The 16,717-nt window shown below is 33.8% G+C and overlaps 2 long non-coding RNA genes across 2 annotated transcripts; both read right to left on the reverse strand.

Annotated features, from left to right (window-relative positions):
• Nucleotides 1-526: 526 nt before the first annotated feature.
• LOC136062150 (uncharacterized) lies at nt 527-3,389 on the reverse strand. The gene is made up of 3 exons (XR_010623972.1): nt 3,198-3,389; nt 2,229-2,315; nt 527-906 (listed from the first exon to the last, which is right to left on the reverse strand). It is a non-coding gene; the product is annotated as an uncharacterized LOC136062150 (long non-coding RNA).
• A 2,204-nt stretch (nt 3,390-5,593) lies between these two features.
• On the reverse strand, nt 5,594-7,639 carry LOC136062152 (uncharacterized). Its single transcript, XR_010623975.1, has 2 exons — nt 7,551-7,639; nt 5,594-6,227 (listed from the first exon to the last, which is right to left on the reverse strand). It is a non-coding gene; the product is annotated as an uncharacterized LOC136062152 (long non-coding RNA).
• Between the last annotated feature and the right edge of the window lie 9,078 nt (nt 7,640-16,717).

Raw genomic sequence — 16,717 nt, forward strand, 5'->3', positions numbered from 1 at the left:
GTATTTATTCATATGATTTGAGTAGTAAGTTTTGAATTATTTTGTTAGAATATTGATTAAATAATGATTGCGTTCACCATTCATCAATAGTTTAAGCTTTTAGAATAATCAATCATTTATTACATTTTGTAGAAAATTCATTCATGTTTACACTTAGATTTAATGTCTACCTAAAGTTTCTGAATTTTAAGACTAATCAACAAGTCTCTCATGTGGTATTTCCTTATGATTTGCAATGGAAGGTGGAAAAGGCTGAGAGACCTGGATTCAAAGAAATGAAAAATGGAAACGGGGAAACACCATATGTTTTATTTGCAAAGAGCCACAAGAAGTTAAGGAAGGAGGGAGAGAAGTGGATGATGAATATGGCTAAATCATCTATGGTGGTTGCAACACTAATTGGAACTATAGCCTTTTCATACCAACCAGATGATAAATTAAATCAAAGTCCTAAACTAGGCCTGGCCTATTCGGTTTCAAGCGCAATTGCAGTATTTTGCTCTTCAACATCCCTAATTAACTTGAGCATCCTTACCTCACGTTATTCATATGAGGACTTCCTTGTGTCGTTACCTGTTAAGTTGATGATTGGCGTCACTACACTTTTCATCTCAATTGCTGCCATGATGGTTGCATTTTCTGCATCCTTTTGCATGAAGAATCATAATCACCAGGAATTGCCATTGATATTTTCTTTTATTGGTTTATTTGCTTGTGTGCCAATCTTATACGTGTTGCTGAAGTACCGTCTTTTAGTTGACATAGTCCAATGTACCTGCTTTCGGCTTCAGCCACGACATCGTCTACCTTACTAGGAAGATTCTGATGCACCACTGTGTAGCGGGTGTCTTACATTTCATAGGTCTCATGCACCTGTGAATCCAGCGGTTGTCTTACAACTTGAGTCTGTGAATCCAACACCCACTGCATAAGGCTGGTGTATAAAATAATTATTGCTACTCTACTAGTAATGGCCATTCAATTGCTACTAGTCAATCTTTTCTGTTGCTTTCCTTTCTTCATGTGTAACATGAATATGAATAAATTTGAACTATATTAATAATGTTGTATGTTATAAACACAAGTTTTATCTTTTGCATATTAATCTTTAGCATTTCTTTTTCAATAATAATTTTTGGCATCTTTTGAATTATTGTTATGCATTTATCTACGGTCTTATATAGTATTCTCCAAATTATAGATACAAGGATACGTAATGATTCAACTGCCACACATTGTTTTACATCCACTTTTCATGATTTAAATGTGGAAATCATTATTTTTCCTTCTAAAATGTGTATTTCTATATATGCAATTATAACTAGTATAAAGTTTAGTTACAAAATTAGTTGTAGCTTAAAACTACAACATTACTCAATATCTTTTTATTAAAGATGAATTTTGACAAATCGACAATTGGATTATATTTTCTTCTTATGTTCTCCATGCTTGCAAAATTTCTAAAAAATTAAAAATTAATAACTATGTCATCAATAAATTTTATAAATTACAAGTTTTTTTAGTTTAAAATTATGTAAAAGATATAATCTTATAGATCATATAGTAAATAATATCTAATTGACACAAAATTTAACATGTGTATTAAAAACGTAAAGAACATGCAATTTAATAGTTAAATTTTTGAAATATGTTGTAATTTTAATGACATCAAGTAAGGTTGTAACCTTAAACTACCCTCACAACCAATTTCGTAACTAAATTTTGTCTATATGGATATTGTGTAAAGTGTAAACAAGTGTATGTAAAATGTACATAAGAGAATATTTTTTGTCAAAGCCTTCAAATGTACATAAGAAAATATTTCACAAAAACCTTTGAAATACCCAATATATTCACAAGCTTCTCAAAACCTTCAAACTCATTTCTTGTCAAGAGATTTTGTATCAATTTTCCCAAATATCACAAGTACATCAAGATAAAAGAATATTTAAATTTTGCAAATAATATAATAAATCCATAATATCCATTACCAAGAATTAAATCAAAGATGCTTGTCTTTTTCATGCTAACAAATTATGCATTCTCTCATATGCAATAACAAATATGATGTACTTAACATAAATAATTATATCCGTTAAATTTACAACATGATACTTTTTAGGAAAAATATAGTTTCCATAAACAGTTTCCCAAAACGTATTTAACCCAAAAATAATGTTTTATGCAATATAGATATTTTTCAAAAATCTCATTAAAAGCTACTTTACCTTGGGAGGCCAACTAATTTTACCTCAACCGGGCACCATGAAATCAACCAATCCCATCACTAGGTCTATCATCAAAAATCTCAAAACCTAGAAATAAAATGATCAAGCCTATCAATAACAATGCCCATCAAAAAGTACCATCAAACTTGTCTCCATAGATTGAAAATGTCCCCTAAAATCAAATTAGGGCCTAGAGCTTAAATTAACTATCCAAAGGCATTGATTCCCCAAGGATACCAAACAAGCATACAAATGGTCCAAAGGACCAAAACACAACCAAAGAATTTTAATACACTACCGCAAACAATATGCATTTATTAAATAACATAACACATCACTTTAAAAAAATGGGGTAACTAGACTCAAGAATTTATTTTTGGTAATAACTAATAAAACCAAGCCATTATAACAATTCTTATAAATTCCCAAGCATTCACAATGAAACACCCATATTTAAGTGCTACACTAACTCATGTATTAATAATGTCAATACATATTACATCATGTAGGAATTAATTATAACATCATCAAATCACTTCCAAAGTTCTAAAACTCATTATATATCTCACAAACTCTAGCGTTGAATCAAATAAACAACTATGAAAAATTAAACCCAACCTCATAACTCAATGAGGTAAAATATCAAACACTTGATTAGCAAAAAGTACAACCTCAAGGCACCTAAACTTTCATGGTTAACACTTTCATTACCCACTTGTTTTAAAATAAATTCATAGCACCCAAATCATCAAAGTTTCACATACTCACCTCTCCACAACTCCAAGACCTCCAAAACCCATTACCCAAGACAAAATCTTGATTGGATGAACACTAGAGCAACATGAGTCAAGACCAAACCAAACTTTTCATTTCAAATAAGAATTTCTTACATAAACCCAATAAGCTTGCTCTAGCATAAACCCCATAGCTAGATTTTACTTAGTTTTGTTAGGAAAATAGGAATTTTACCTCAAATTCCTTGCTTGGCCGAATGGGTCCTTCTCTTTCCAAAATCTTTTCTTCACAACCGGTGGTGATGGCTTGAAAAGAAACTCATGGCTGAGGTATTTTTAGTAGAAGGCAATGGAGAGAGAAATGGATTCAAGTGAAAGAAAGGGAGAGGGGTGGCAGCTGGAGAGAGGGAGCAAGACACGAATGTGAAACAGTGAAAGTGAGAGCGGCTGACTTAAGGGGAAGAAGCCTATTTCCAAGTTTGTCCCTAAAATATACTGCAAGTAAAATTAGCAATCTGCCCATCAAGCTTCTTCCAAGTTACAGTTAACAACCGGAGTGTTACATTATAAGCCTTCTAAAACTTCCTCTCGATCTGATGAAATTGTTGGGCTAACCTCATCTCATCATGAAATCTGGACTACACAAAACTTGAGCCTCCACTTCCCTCTACCTCTGTTACTAGAATATTCCTAATTCACATGCAACTCCAAGTCTCCAAGATCATTGTTAACAATATAAAAAGAGAGAGAATGACTGAATAGTCTGTATAATATTATGTGTGTGTCAATATACAAAAGAGAGCCTTTATATAGGCTAGGTATGTGTGCAGTACAAGTAATAGAAGTATAGTACAAGTAATATACTAGGCTAAGCCCAATGGGCTAATCTATACACTAACATCCCCCCTCAAACTCGAGGTGGCAAGGAGGAAGCCAACTGGAGTTTGGATATAAGATCTCGAAGACGACCAGGTGGGTGAGACTTGGTGAAGATATCAGCAGGCTGGTCAGCAGACGAGTTAATAAATAATGTCAACCATAAACTAAATATATTTATCCACAAATGAATGAGAATTCACAATACAATATTTGGAGATCAACCAAAGCTAAAATTCAATTCCTCTAACCAACAAAAAAATTCACAGAGCATGAGCAACACCGAGATTAAATCCAACAAAAAGCCAATGCACACTAAAGAAATTAACATTATTAAATTAAATTTTATTTATGTTCTTATCAATTATATCAAATTTCGTGTCAATCAATATTATTTATTATTTGATTTATAAACTTAATTTTATGCAGAATTTTATATTACAAAAACTTAGAGCTCGTTTGATACGTGTATTTAAATAATAGTTTTTAATTTTTTTTGGAAATACGTGTGAGTGAAAAAGTGTATGAAAATACGTATAATGTTGTTTAAAAATTGAAAACATGTATTTAAGTTAATGTATCGAAAAGACCCTTAAATTTCAAACATTTTATTGATGAAATAGTTATTAATCATTGATCTTTTAAAAATTTTGTAAGCATAGCAGATTAAGAAGAAAATATAATATAATGGTGAATTAGTCAAAAACTACATCTAATAAAAAGATATTGAGAAGAGTTATAGTCAAAACTTTCTCCTATTCATAGTCACCTTTGTAATAAAAATGCAACCAAATAATTTATATGTGATTTCTGATATATTGTGTTAACTTACCAATTGTTCCAAAAAATTAACTTTTTGAAAATTATGAATTTAATTATTTAATCTAAACGTTTCAAAGGAAAAAGTATTCATTTATATTGAATCTATTGTTGCCCTAACAATAATATACAATACACGAAACACAGTAGCATGTTCACTCTTTATAGCCTAAATCTATTCAATTCTTTTATTAAATTATAATTCACTTTGGTATGGCTACTTCAATTCCAGGGTTGAAGTTAAAAGAAGAAAAGTCAAAGCAATCTCAAGCTCATGAACTACTTAAACAATGTCTTCAAGCTTACAAAGATGACATTGAGAATTTAAACGAAATCTCAGAGCTTTCATTAGTTCTATTTATTGCAGCAGAAGTAGGCAACGTGGAGTTCTTGGTTGAGCTTATTCATTTCGACTTAGATCTATTATGGAAAATAGATGACAAGAAGAGAAGCATATTTCATATTGCTGTTGAGAAGCGCCATGAAAGCATCTTCAATTTACTTGTGGTAGGCTCAATTAGAGATCTATTAGCAGATAGAATAAATGAAGATGGAAACAACATGTTGCATTTAGCTGCAGGATTGGCACCTGAAGAGAAGCTTAATGCCATATCAGGAGCAGCTCTTCAAATGCAGCGAGAATTACTATGGTTTAAGGTATTTAGTCATATGATTTGAGTAGTAAGTTTTGAATTATTTTGTTAGAATATTGATTAAATAATGATTGCGTTCACCATTCATCAATAGTTTAAACTTTTAGAATAATCGATCATTTATTACATTTTGTAGAAAATTCATTCATGTTTACACTTAGATTTAATGTCTACCTAAAGTTCCTGAATTTTAAGACTAATCAACAAGTCTCTCATGTGATATTTCCTTATGATTTGCAATGGAAGGAGGTGGAAAAGGCTGTGAGACCTGGATTCAAAGAAATGAAAAATGTAAACGGGGAAACACCGTATGTTTTATTTGCAAAGAGCCACAAGAAGTTAAGGAAGCAGGGGGAGAAGTGGATGATGAATATGGCTAAATCATCCATGGTGGTTGCAACACTAATTGGAACTATAGCCTTTTCTTACCAACCAGATGATAAATTAGACCACCAAAGTCCTAAATTAGGCCTGGCCTATTCGGTTTCAAGCGCAATTGCAGTATTTTGCTCTTCAACATCCCTAATTACGTTCTTGAGCATCCTTACCTCAAGTTATTCATACGAGGACTTCCTTGTGTCGTTACCTGTTAAGTTGATGATTGGAGTCACTACACTTTTCGTCTCAATTGCTGCCATGATGGTCGCATTTTCTGCATCCTTTTGCATGAAGAATCATAATCACCAGGAATTGCCATTGATCTTTTTTGTCATTGGTTTATTTGCTTGTGTGCCAATCTTATACGTGCTGCTGAAGTACCGTCTTTTAGTTGACATAGTCCAATGTACCTGCTTTCGGCTTCAGCCACGACATCGTCTACCTTACTAGGAAGATTCTGATGCACCACTGTAGCGGGTGTCTTACATTTCATAGGTCTCATGCACCTGTGAATCCAGCGGTTGTCTTACAACTTGAGTCTGTGAATCCAACACCCACTGCATAAGGCTGGTGTATAAAATAATTATTGCTACTCTACTAGTAATGGCCATTCAATTGCTACTAGTCAATCTTTTCTGTTGCTTTCCTTTCTTCATATGTAACATGAATATGAATAAATTTGAACTATATTAATGATGTTGTATGTTATAAACACAAGATTTATCTTTTGCATATTAATCTTTAGCATTTCTTTTTCAATAATAATTTTTGGCATCTTTTGAATTATTGTTATGCATTTATCTACGGTCTTATATAGTATTCTCCAAATTATAGATACAAGGATACGTAATGATTCAACTGCCACACATTGTTTTACATCCACTTTTCATGATTTAAATGTGGAAATCATTATTTTTCCTTCTAAAATGTGTATTTCTATATATGCAATTATAGATAGTATAAAATTTAGTTACAAAATTAGTTGTAACTTAAAATTACAACATTACTCAATATCTTTTTATTGAAGATGAATTTTGACAAATCGACCATTGGATTATATTTTCTTCTTATGTTCTCCATGCTTGCAAAATTTCTAAAAAATTAAAAATCAATAGCTATGTCATCAATAAATTTTATAAATTACAAGTTTTTTTAGTTTAAAATTATGTAAAAGATATAATCTTATAGATCATATAGTAAATAATATCTAATTGACACAAAATTTAACATGTGTATTAAAAACGTAAAGAACATGCAATTTAATAGTTAAATTTTTGAAATATGTTGTAATTTTAATGACATCAAGTAAGGTTGTAACCTTAAACTACCCTCACAACCAATTTCGTAACTAAATTTTGTCTATATGGATATTGTGTAAAGTGTAAACAAGTGTATGTAAAATGTACATAAGAGAATATTTTTTGTCAAAGCCTTCAAATGTACATAAGAAAATATTTCACAAAAACCTTTGAAATACCCAATATATTCACAAGCTTCTCAAAGCATTCAAACTCATTTCTTGTCAAGAAGATTTTGTATCAATTTTCCCAAATATCACAAGTACATCAAGATAAAAGAATATTTAAATTTTGCAAATAATATAATAAATCCATAATATCCATTACCAAGAATTAAATCAAAGATGCTTGTCTTTTTCATGCTAACAAATTATGCATTCTCTCATATGCAATAACAAATATGATGTACTTAACATAAATAATTATATCCGTTAAATTTACAACATGATACTTTTTAGGAAAAATATAGTTTCCATAAACAGTTTCCCAAAACGTATTTAACCCAAAAATAATGTTTTATGCAATATAGATATTTTTCAAAAATCTCATTAAAAGCTACTTTACCTTGGGAGGCCAACTAATTTTACCTCAACCGGGCACCATGAAATCAACCAATCCCATCACTAGGTCTATCATCAAAAATCTCAAAACCTAGAAATAAAATGATCAAGCCTATCAATAACAATGCCCATCAAAAAGTACCATCAAACTTGTCTCCATAGATTGAAAATGTCCCCTAAAATCAAATTAGGGCCTAGAGCTTAAATTAACTATCCAAAGGCATTGATTCCCCAAGGATACCAAACAAGCATACAAATGGTCCAAAGGACCAAAACACAACCAAAGAATTTTAATACACTACCGCAAACAATATGCATTTATTAAATAACATAACACATCACTTTAAAAAAATGGGGTAACTAGACTCAAGAATTTATTTTTGGTAATAACTAATAAAACCAAGCCATTATAACAATTCTTATAAATTCCCAAGCATTCACAATGAAACACCCATATTTAAGTGCTACACTAACTCATGTATTAATAATGTCAATACATATTACATCATGTAGGAATTAATTATAACATCATCAAATCACTTCCAAAGTTCTAAAACTCATTATATATCTCACAAACTCTAGCGTTGAATCAAATAAACAACTATGAAAAATTAAACCCAACCTCATAACTCAATGAGGTAAAATATCAAACACTTGATTAGCAAAAAGTACAACCTCAAGGCACCTAAACTTTCATGGTTAACACTTTCATTACCCACTTGTTTTAAAATAAATTCATAGCACCCAAATCATCAAAGTTTCACATACTCACCTCTCCACAACTCCAAGACCTCCAAAACCCATTACCCAAGACAAAATCTTGATTGGATGAACACTAGAGCAACATGAGTCAAGACCAAACCAAACTTTTCATTTCAAATAAGAATTTCTTACATAAACCCAATAAGCTTGCTCTAGCATAAACCCCATAGCTAGATTTTACTTAGTTTTGTTAGGAAAATAGGAATTTTACCTCAAATTCCTTGCTTGGCCGAATGGGTCCTTCTCTTTCCAAAATCTTTTCTTCACAACCGGTGGTGATGGCTTGAAAAGAAACTCATGGCTGAGGTATTTTTAGTAGAAGGCAATGGAGAGAGAAATGGATTCAAGTGAAAGAAAGGGAGAGGGGTGGCAGCTGGAGAGAGGGAGCAAGACACGAATGTGAAACAGTGAAAGTGAGAGCGGCTGACTTAAGGGGAAGAAGCCTATTTCCAAGTTTGTCCCTAAAATATACTGCAAGTAAAATTAGCAATCTGCCCATCAAGCTTCTTCCAAGTTACAGTTAACAACCGGAGTGTTACATTATAAGCCTTCTAAAACTTCCTCTCGATCTGATGAAATTGTTGGGCTAACCTCATCTCATCATGAAATCTGGACTACACAAAACTTGAGCCTCCACTTCCCTCTACCTCTGTTACTAGAATATTCCTAATTCACATGCAACTCCAAGTCTCCAAGATCATTGTTAACAATATAAAAAGAGAGAGAATGACTGAATAGTCTGTATAATATTATGTGTGTGTCAATATACAAAAGAGAGCCTTTATATAGGCTAGGTATGTGTGCAGTACAAGTAATAGAAGTATAGTACAAGTAATATACTAGGCTAAGCCTAAGCAGGCCGACGGTTTTCCTTAGAGATGAGCTCCTTCACTGCAGCATCAAGAGAAGGAGTAGGAAACCGGCTAAGCAGAGAAGCCCTAGTAGGCTCAAAATCCTCACGCAAACCCATCATGAAGTGCATAAATTTACGGCGATCCCGATATTTGGCAAAGAGCTCAATGTCCTTAGAACACACTAGTGGAGGATCTGCAGCAGAGAGTTGTTCCCACATAGTAGAAGTCTGAGAATAAAAATCAGAAATGGACTGACCTGTCTCTTGTCGCATTTGATAAAGTTTTGATTCAATATGGAACCCTAAGCTTGAATCATAGGTACAATTATAGCGATCGGCTAAAAACTTCCAAGCAACCTGAGCAGTCTCAAGACGAGGAAGAAGATTATGAATGGAGGGAATAGAGGTATTAATAAACCAAGACAAGATCTTACTTTGAATACTCTCCCATTCCTCTAGGCGATCTTCATAATCATCTGTTGTAACAGTAGTCGTGGAAGACTCTTCAGCAGCTATGACTTTGGACTTAAGGTTTGATACTGGCTTAGGAATTGAACCAATCACATATCTCCACAGTTTACGACCCTTGAGAAAAACAGTCATATTCTGAGACCATGCATGATAGCTAGTAGGACCATCCAACATAATGGTGATAGGACGTATGATGTCGCGTTCACTTTGTTGAGCCATAATGAAGAAAATGACCAAAAACTAAGATTTAGAGACCTCAAATGCAGAAACGGAGCCCAAAATCAGAATCTACGCGAAAAACTGAGCAAGACAGGTCCTGTTGAAAAATTTTGACCTTGGTCAAAGTCAACGGTCAAAGTCAACGGTCAACGGTCTGGTCAACGGTCAACGGCTGATGCTGACGTGGAATGCTGACGTGGATGATGACGTGGGATGCTGACGTGGCTGAGTGACGTCACCCTAGGGCTGACGTGGCAGTCCGTGAAACGGAGCAAGGCGCGTAGGGCGCGTGTCCGGCGGGTGAGGCGCGTGGACGGCGAGTGGACGGCGCGTGAAGCGCGTGTAAGGGAGAGACGGCGCGTGGCAGCGCGTGGCGGCTCGTGCTCATGAGGCAGAAACTTCTGGCGGCGCGTGGGGGCGCGTAGAAGGCTGTTTCTGGCAGATTTTTGTTGGGTTTTTCTCGGGACTGTCAGATCTGTCAATGTATGCCTTTACTTTGGCGATTTGATCAACAAACTGACGAAATCCGAGTGTTCTAGGTTTGTGGGCGTGATGGCGGTGACTCGCTTCCGACAGTGACTATCGGATGAAGGCGAGGGCAGCGGAAGAACGCCGGAGATGTCCACAGGAACCAAAAAATCAGAGGAAAGGCTCTGATACCATGTTAACAATATAAAAAGAGAGAGAATGACTGAATAGTCTGTATAATATTATGTGTGTGTCAATATACAAAAGAGAGCCTTTATATAGGCTAGGTATGTATGCAGTACAAGTAATAGAAGTATAGTACAAGTAATATACTAGGCTAAGCCCAATGGGCTAATCTATACACTAACAATCATAAGCATGCACGGTGTTCTTTCTATCGGTTTGTTTCTGCATAGGGTCAAAACATTATCCAATCAGTGTGCAGGAGATGGGCTCTAACATCAACATTCTAATATCCACGCATTCGAAGGTCTTAAATTGGTGTTCAGTGATTTAGTCAAAACCTTGTCTATTCGTCCCTATCTATTTCATTTCTTGAATTGCCATAGCTTTCACCAAGGTCATGAGTTCCTTCACACTACTGATGACTTTTCTTCTGCTATTTTGCAGTCTTCCTTTGGCACCCCTTGTCAAACTCTAAACTTGCTAGTTGCTAAGGCTTTCATTTAATTGGAGGATAGAAAAGTGCGGTATAGAAGAGATTTAGTTTTTCCATGTGTTTGGTTCTAGATTGAAATGTAAAGAGATTCTCTTTTTTCTTTTTCTTTTTTTCTTTTTTTCTTTTTTGTTTATGTTACCGCCAAATAAAAAATCAAATCCAGGAAAGCCTTATGAAGCTCGTTGTCGCTACGGTTACTTCTTGGAATACCTGTTAGGGTGCGACTTGCGACTTGAGTTAGTACTTGCTTTATCTATCATCCTCTTTAATGTCCTAATATCTTCCATTATGGCTGCATTCTCCATATTGGCTATGCTATATATATGTCTGAATACGGTTTACCTCTAGATTTGATTTCAGGAGCATGGGTGAATCTGAGCTCATTCTAGGGACGTGTATTCTACAGTGATGGTCTAGGTTCCAATGTGAGAGTTGGGACAGCCATACTATCTCTCGGAAACTGTTTCCATGCCTAATAAAGTGCTCTCTTTATTGCAGGAGCAAGGCCGGCCCAAGAAAATTTGGGCCAGGCCAGGCGTAAATTTTATTTAGGGCCTTTTTTTGTTTTTATGTACACATTAATCAAATAAAATTATATAATACTAATTAAATTAAGACTAATTTGATGTAAATACAGAAATTAATGAATAATACTAACTAAATTAAGGTTAATTTTATATAAAGGGTCGAATATCATAGTTGAACCATAAATTTAAACAAAAAGAACTAAAAAAAAATCATTTAAAAAAAAAAAAAAAACTTACTTTAACTTGGATATATGGCTATGCATAGTTAAGTACAGTTGTAATCTAAATTTTAATTTTATATATTGTTTTTAAGAGAAAGCGATAGATATTATTTGGTGTGTGGCTCTATAGGAAATTAGTTTACAAAAATTAAGGTCTCAAACTATTAAAGGAGAATAATTATCATTGATGATCTATCACATTTGCAATATCTTTTTTTAAACATTTTAGGGTTTCAATTTATTTAAATTTCTATTGGTCTCCTATTTTGAAAGCCTTGTTAGAAATGAAAAAAATATTACTAAAAATATTACAAAATGTTCACAATATAATATAATGATAACTGTAATTGATGAATTTCAACAACTTAATTTATTTGTATTTGAATTACTTTTTTTTATGGGATTGGTGATATGTCAATTAAACTTATAGCAAAATTTGTAACATTTAAAAAGTGTTATATTTTATAAAATTTTAGGCCTTTTACGAAGGGAATGAGGCCTTTTTTTAATAGAGAATTTTTTATTTTGTTGTTGGGCCTTAGGCCTAGGCCTTGGGCTGGACCTATGTGGGAGTGCCATGAATAACAAAAGTTGAGAGAAGGTTAATATTTTGAAACCTTAAAGTAGCAAAATTTATTATTTGTAGGTCATAGTAATGTAGCTAAAATTATATTAGCCATTGATCGATCTCTCTCTTGAACTTAATTGACTGAATTTGTATAGAAAATGAAGAATGGCCTTAGAATGTAGAGCAATATAGGTCAATTATTTCTAAGTAGCGTGGATCAAAGTTTGTATTACGTACAATGCAGTGACAAAGCCAGAAATGTTTTTTAAGAGGGGCCAAACTAAATACAATAAATTAACTTTAACTCATCATAATTATACCATACATTCTTCATAGAATTAAAATTATTTATAAATAAAACTAAAAAATTAAAGTACAATCGAAAAAAAAATCAAATAAAAAAGAGCCTACTCACACATGTTAAATATCTATATCTATACATCTATACAAGAAAGAACAATTGAAGTGCTTGTGTTTGACAAAACAACATAGGAAAAGCTTAAACGGCGGCTTCTCTTTATAAAGCTTAAATTACTTTGTTGCTCTGAGTGAATGTTTGAGCTATAAAAAATATAAATAAAAAAATAGTCGGAGCCCTTTTTGGTGTTTTTCTCATAAATTCTCCAATTGAATCAATTTTTTGTGGTTTCTTTGATATCTCAAGTTTTTTTTTTCTTTTTTTTTTTTTGGTAAGAACTTGGAGGAAAGCGCAGATGATGGAGGGGAAAATCAAGAGCAACTCTTGCTTTGTATTGCAAGTGTAAATCATGACTGAAGATGGCTGTGAATTGAAGATTCAGATATATCAATGAGTGCATATGTATTGTTTGTGAAAATGTTTTATTTGTTTTTATTTTTTTATTTTTATGTATTTTTGTTCTTTGTTCATGATTAATTTCTCCGCATTATTTTATTTACATTTTTACAGTAAATAGCTCTTATATAGTTGTGAAAAGGTGAGAGAAAATATTTTAAGGCTTTGATCTCTAGATTAGTTCAGTACTCGGTAGTGGCTGGGATTATCCATGTTTTCCTAGCAAGGTATGAATTAGATCCTTGATATCAAGAAAAAGTGAGGGGCTGAAAAAAAAAAGTTTTCAACTTAAGATTTTCCCATTATTTTGGAAAAACTAACACTTTTAAATTTTTCATTCCTCTCCCAAAAATTTCAGAAAGTTCCACCAACTCTAAATTTTCCTGATCTTGGAAATTTTGCCCTATTTCTGTTCAAGAAAAAGGAGCCCAATAATCTATTGGAACTCACTTCAAAATAGGTGGAACTTATTATTGTTAATCATCATAACGCATATTTCTATACCAACATGACATACACTGTCTAGTGAAGAGTAAATTCCTTAATGTCTATTTTATGAATATACTATTTTTGATAATTACTGTAAGGACTTAAAAAATAAGACCCTTAGCCCAAAGAAAATGGATAATGGCCCAACAAGCCCAAATCAATACATTTGTTAGAGAGTGGATTTTATAGGTAAAAGACCCAATAAGTCAAATATGGGCCATAGTAGATTGGAATCATGTTAGAAAGATAAGAAAACACAATTTGAAGGGAATTATGCTCCTTGGTCAAGCCCGAGAAAGAAGTGTTCTTATATTTGCTCAAGCTTTTCTTTTTTAAGTACAAGGAGTTCTCTCTTTTTCTCTCTGATTGCATGCCCTATTTCTCACTGGGGTCTTTTCTTTATATAGTCTTATTCTTTTCAATCCCAGTCTTCTACCTGTTGATTATGTAGATGATCTCTTGAATGCTTGTCCCATCAAAACTTTCTTGGAAACTTTGCGTGTAGCTGTAAGGCTAAATATCACTGTTCAAGCATTATTTCCACATAAATGCGGCCAGTTGGTTAGGTGCAGAACGTTTAATGTGGTAGTCGCAGCCTTTTTCTCAGATATTTCTTAGTTTACTATTGAATCATTTCTCCGAAACTTATCCTTAAAAGTATGATTGCCTCTGTCACGGTATTCTTTAAGTGGCCGGGTTCCAACTTCCCATAACACCTCCCAAGGAAGTTTGGCTTCTTGGGAGACACTACTTGTTCATTGTTATTTGTCCTTGTCCTCGGCCCATTAACCCACATACTTATCTTACTGTTCTTTGCATCCTCGGGCTTCTTTGCATCCTCAGGTATGGCCCACGGCCCAATACTCCTACTCGGTTCTTTTATCCCCACAATTACAATATAGATGGTTAGTGCGTGTGTGTGTGAAAATTGTCTAATTTCATACTATTGGATTAAAGAAATTTTGGATTGAACAACTATTGAATGAACATGTCTAGCTCTCAACCTTCTTTACTCTCAATTTATCTGAGCATCAGTTTATATACTACATACTGAACATTAATAGATAGCATAAGCCAAAGTAAGAGTTTGGTAAAAGCAACACTAATGAATTTGTGTTATCAATTCATCCTTTTACCAATAGTTGGAGAAAATAGTTTGCCAAAGTCTATTCCTATGATTTTCTTATTATAGATATTAATGGCTGTTGATTTGTTTTATGGCTTTGAAAAATTTTCCCTCATAGCAAATAAGTTAAGAATCAAATTGTAAATAACCTTTATATGATTTAATGTTAATGAAAGTAAGTGGTATTTATAATTAAGACAAGTTTAGTTGCTCTTATTGTGATAACATTAATATTACTTGACGACACATAAGATATAAATGCTCATGCTCTTATTGTTTCAAAACATATTCGTCAAGGCAATCCCCTATCTCCATTTTTGTTCCTATTGTGCACGAAAAGACTACATAGCCTTACTACCAAAGCTGCCAATGAAGATTCTATAAGGGGGTTTTCCCTTTGTAGGAGAAGCCCAAGACTAACCCATTTGCTTTTTGCAAATGATAGTTTGTTTTTTTGCAGGGCAAACAGACATGATTCCCTTAAGGTGCTGGAAATTTTAGCAACTTATGAAAGTGTTTCGGGGCAACAAATCAACTAAAGCAAAACTTCTCTATTTTTTAGTAAGTCAACATCCGAGGAGGAAAAAAGAGAGATTAAGGAAGCATTTGGAGTTCCCAAAATTTGCACTATGATAAGTACTTGGGGCTACCATCTCTTATTGGGAAGCACAAAAAAGCAAGCTTCGATTACATAAGGAAAGATTTGGAGAAAATTACAAGGGTGGGAAGAGAAGTTGTTGTCATAAGCCAATAGAGAAATCCTCATAAAAGCTATGGTGCAAGCAATCCCAACATACATGATGAGTTGTTTTATGCTTCCTCAAAGTCTTTGTCATGAAATTGAAGTTCTAATCCATAAGTTTTGGTGGGGACAAAGGGGAGATTGAAGGAAAATTCATTGGGTTAAATGGGGTGACATATGTGACCCAAAGGCGGAAGGAGGGATGGGTTTTAAGGAATTATCGCTTTTCAATGAAGCTCTACTAGGCAAGCAAAAATGGATGCTGCTGCATAATAAAAATTCTTTGTTCTATAGAATTTTTAAATCAAGGTTCTTTCCAAATTGCACAATTATGGAAGCCAAAGAAGGTCATGGTGGGTCTTATGCATGGAAGAGCATCTTGAAAGGCCGGGGAGTTATTCAAAGGGGAAAGAAATGGAGGGTGGGGAATGGAGAATCAGTCAAAATTTACGAAGACAACTGGCTGCTTACCACTTCCCTCTCTAGTGTACACGGCCCTCTACCGTTAGAATTTCAAAATGCCTTAGTAAACTCTCTTATAAACCATCAAACTTGCACCTAGGATTTAGAGGGACTATCCACTGCTCTCACTCCATTTGAAGCTGACTTGGTTCAGAAAATCACTCTAAGCCGTGGACAATCAAGGATGTTCTATTTTGGCCATTCGTGCAATCAGGCATCTACTCAGTCAAGTCAAGTTACTATTTCCTCAAGTCTAAAGCTCGCTCCACAACCACACAAGCTCAAGCTTCACCTGATCATCCCAAGCCACCATGAAATCGAATTTGGGAGCTTAATCTACCAAACAAAATATATAAAAAAATTTATGGAGAGCAGCCCATAATGCACTGCCTATAAGTTCAAAATTGGTTTGGAGATGCATCATCAATGATCCAATATGTTCTTTATGCTCAAGTCACCATGAGGATGTTTTACACTCTTTGTGGTCCTGTCCGACTCTGTCACAAGTGTGGGAAGAAGATCCGCAATGGAGCTTCAGACAAACTATAAAGTTGTAATTTACAACTATGTGTTTTGTTGGTTTTAATTCCGTGCCAAATTTGATTGTAATTATGTTCAATCTTTTGTACCTTGTATTTAATGTAGGATTTCATTGTAAGGGTTGTGTGAGAGAGAGAGAGTGTGTGAAGACTCAAGGAAAATTGAAGACTGAAGTGTTTTCGCAGGTAGCTCGTGACTAAGCATCCCGCGAAATGATGCATGTGCTTTGC

This window comes from Quercus suber, unplaced genomic scaffold, assembly GCF_002906115.3.
Source record: "Quercus suber isolate HL8 unplaced genomic scaffold, Cork oak 2.0 scaffold_386, whole genome shotgun sequence".
Classification (NCBI taxonomy): domain Eukaryota; kingdom Viridiplantae; phylum Streptophyta; class Magnoliopsida; order Fagales; family Fagaceae; genus Quercus; species Quercus suber.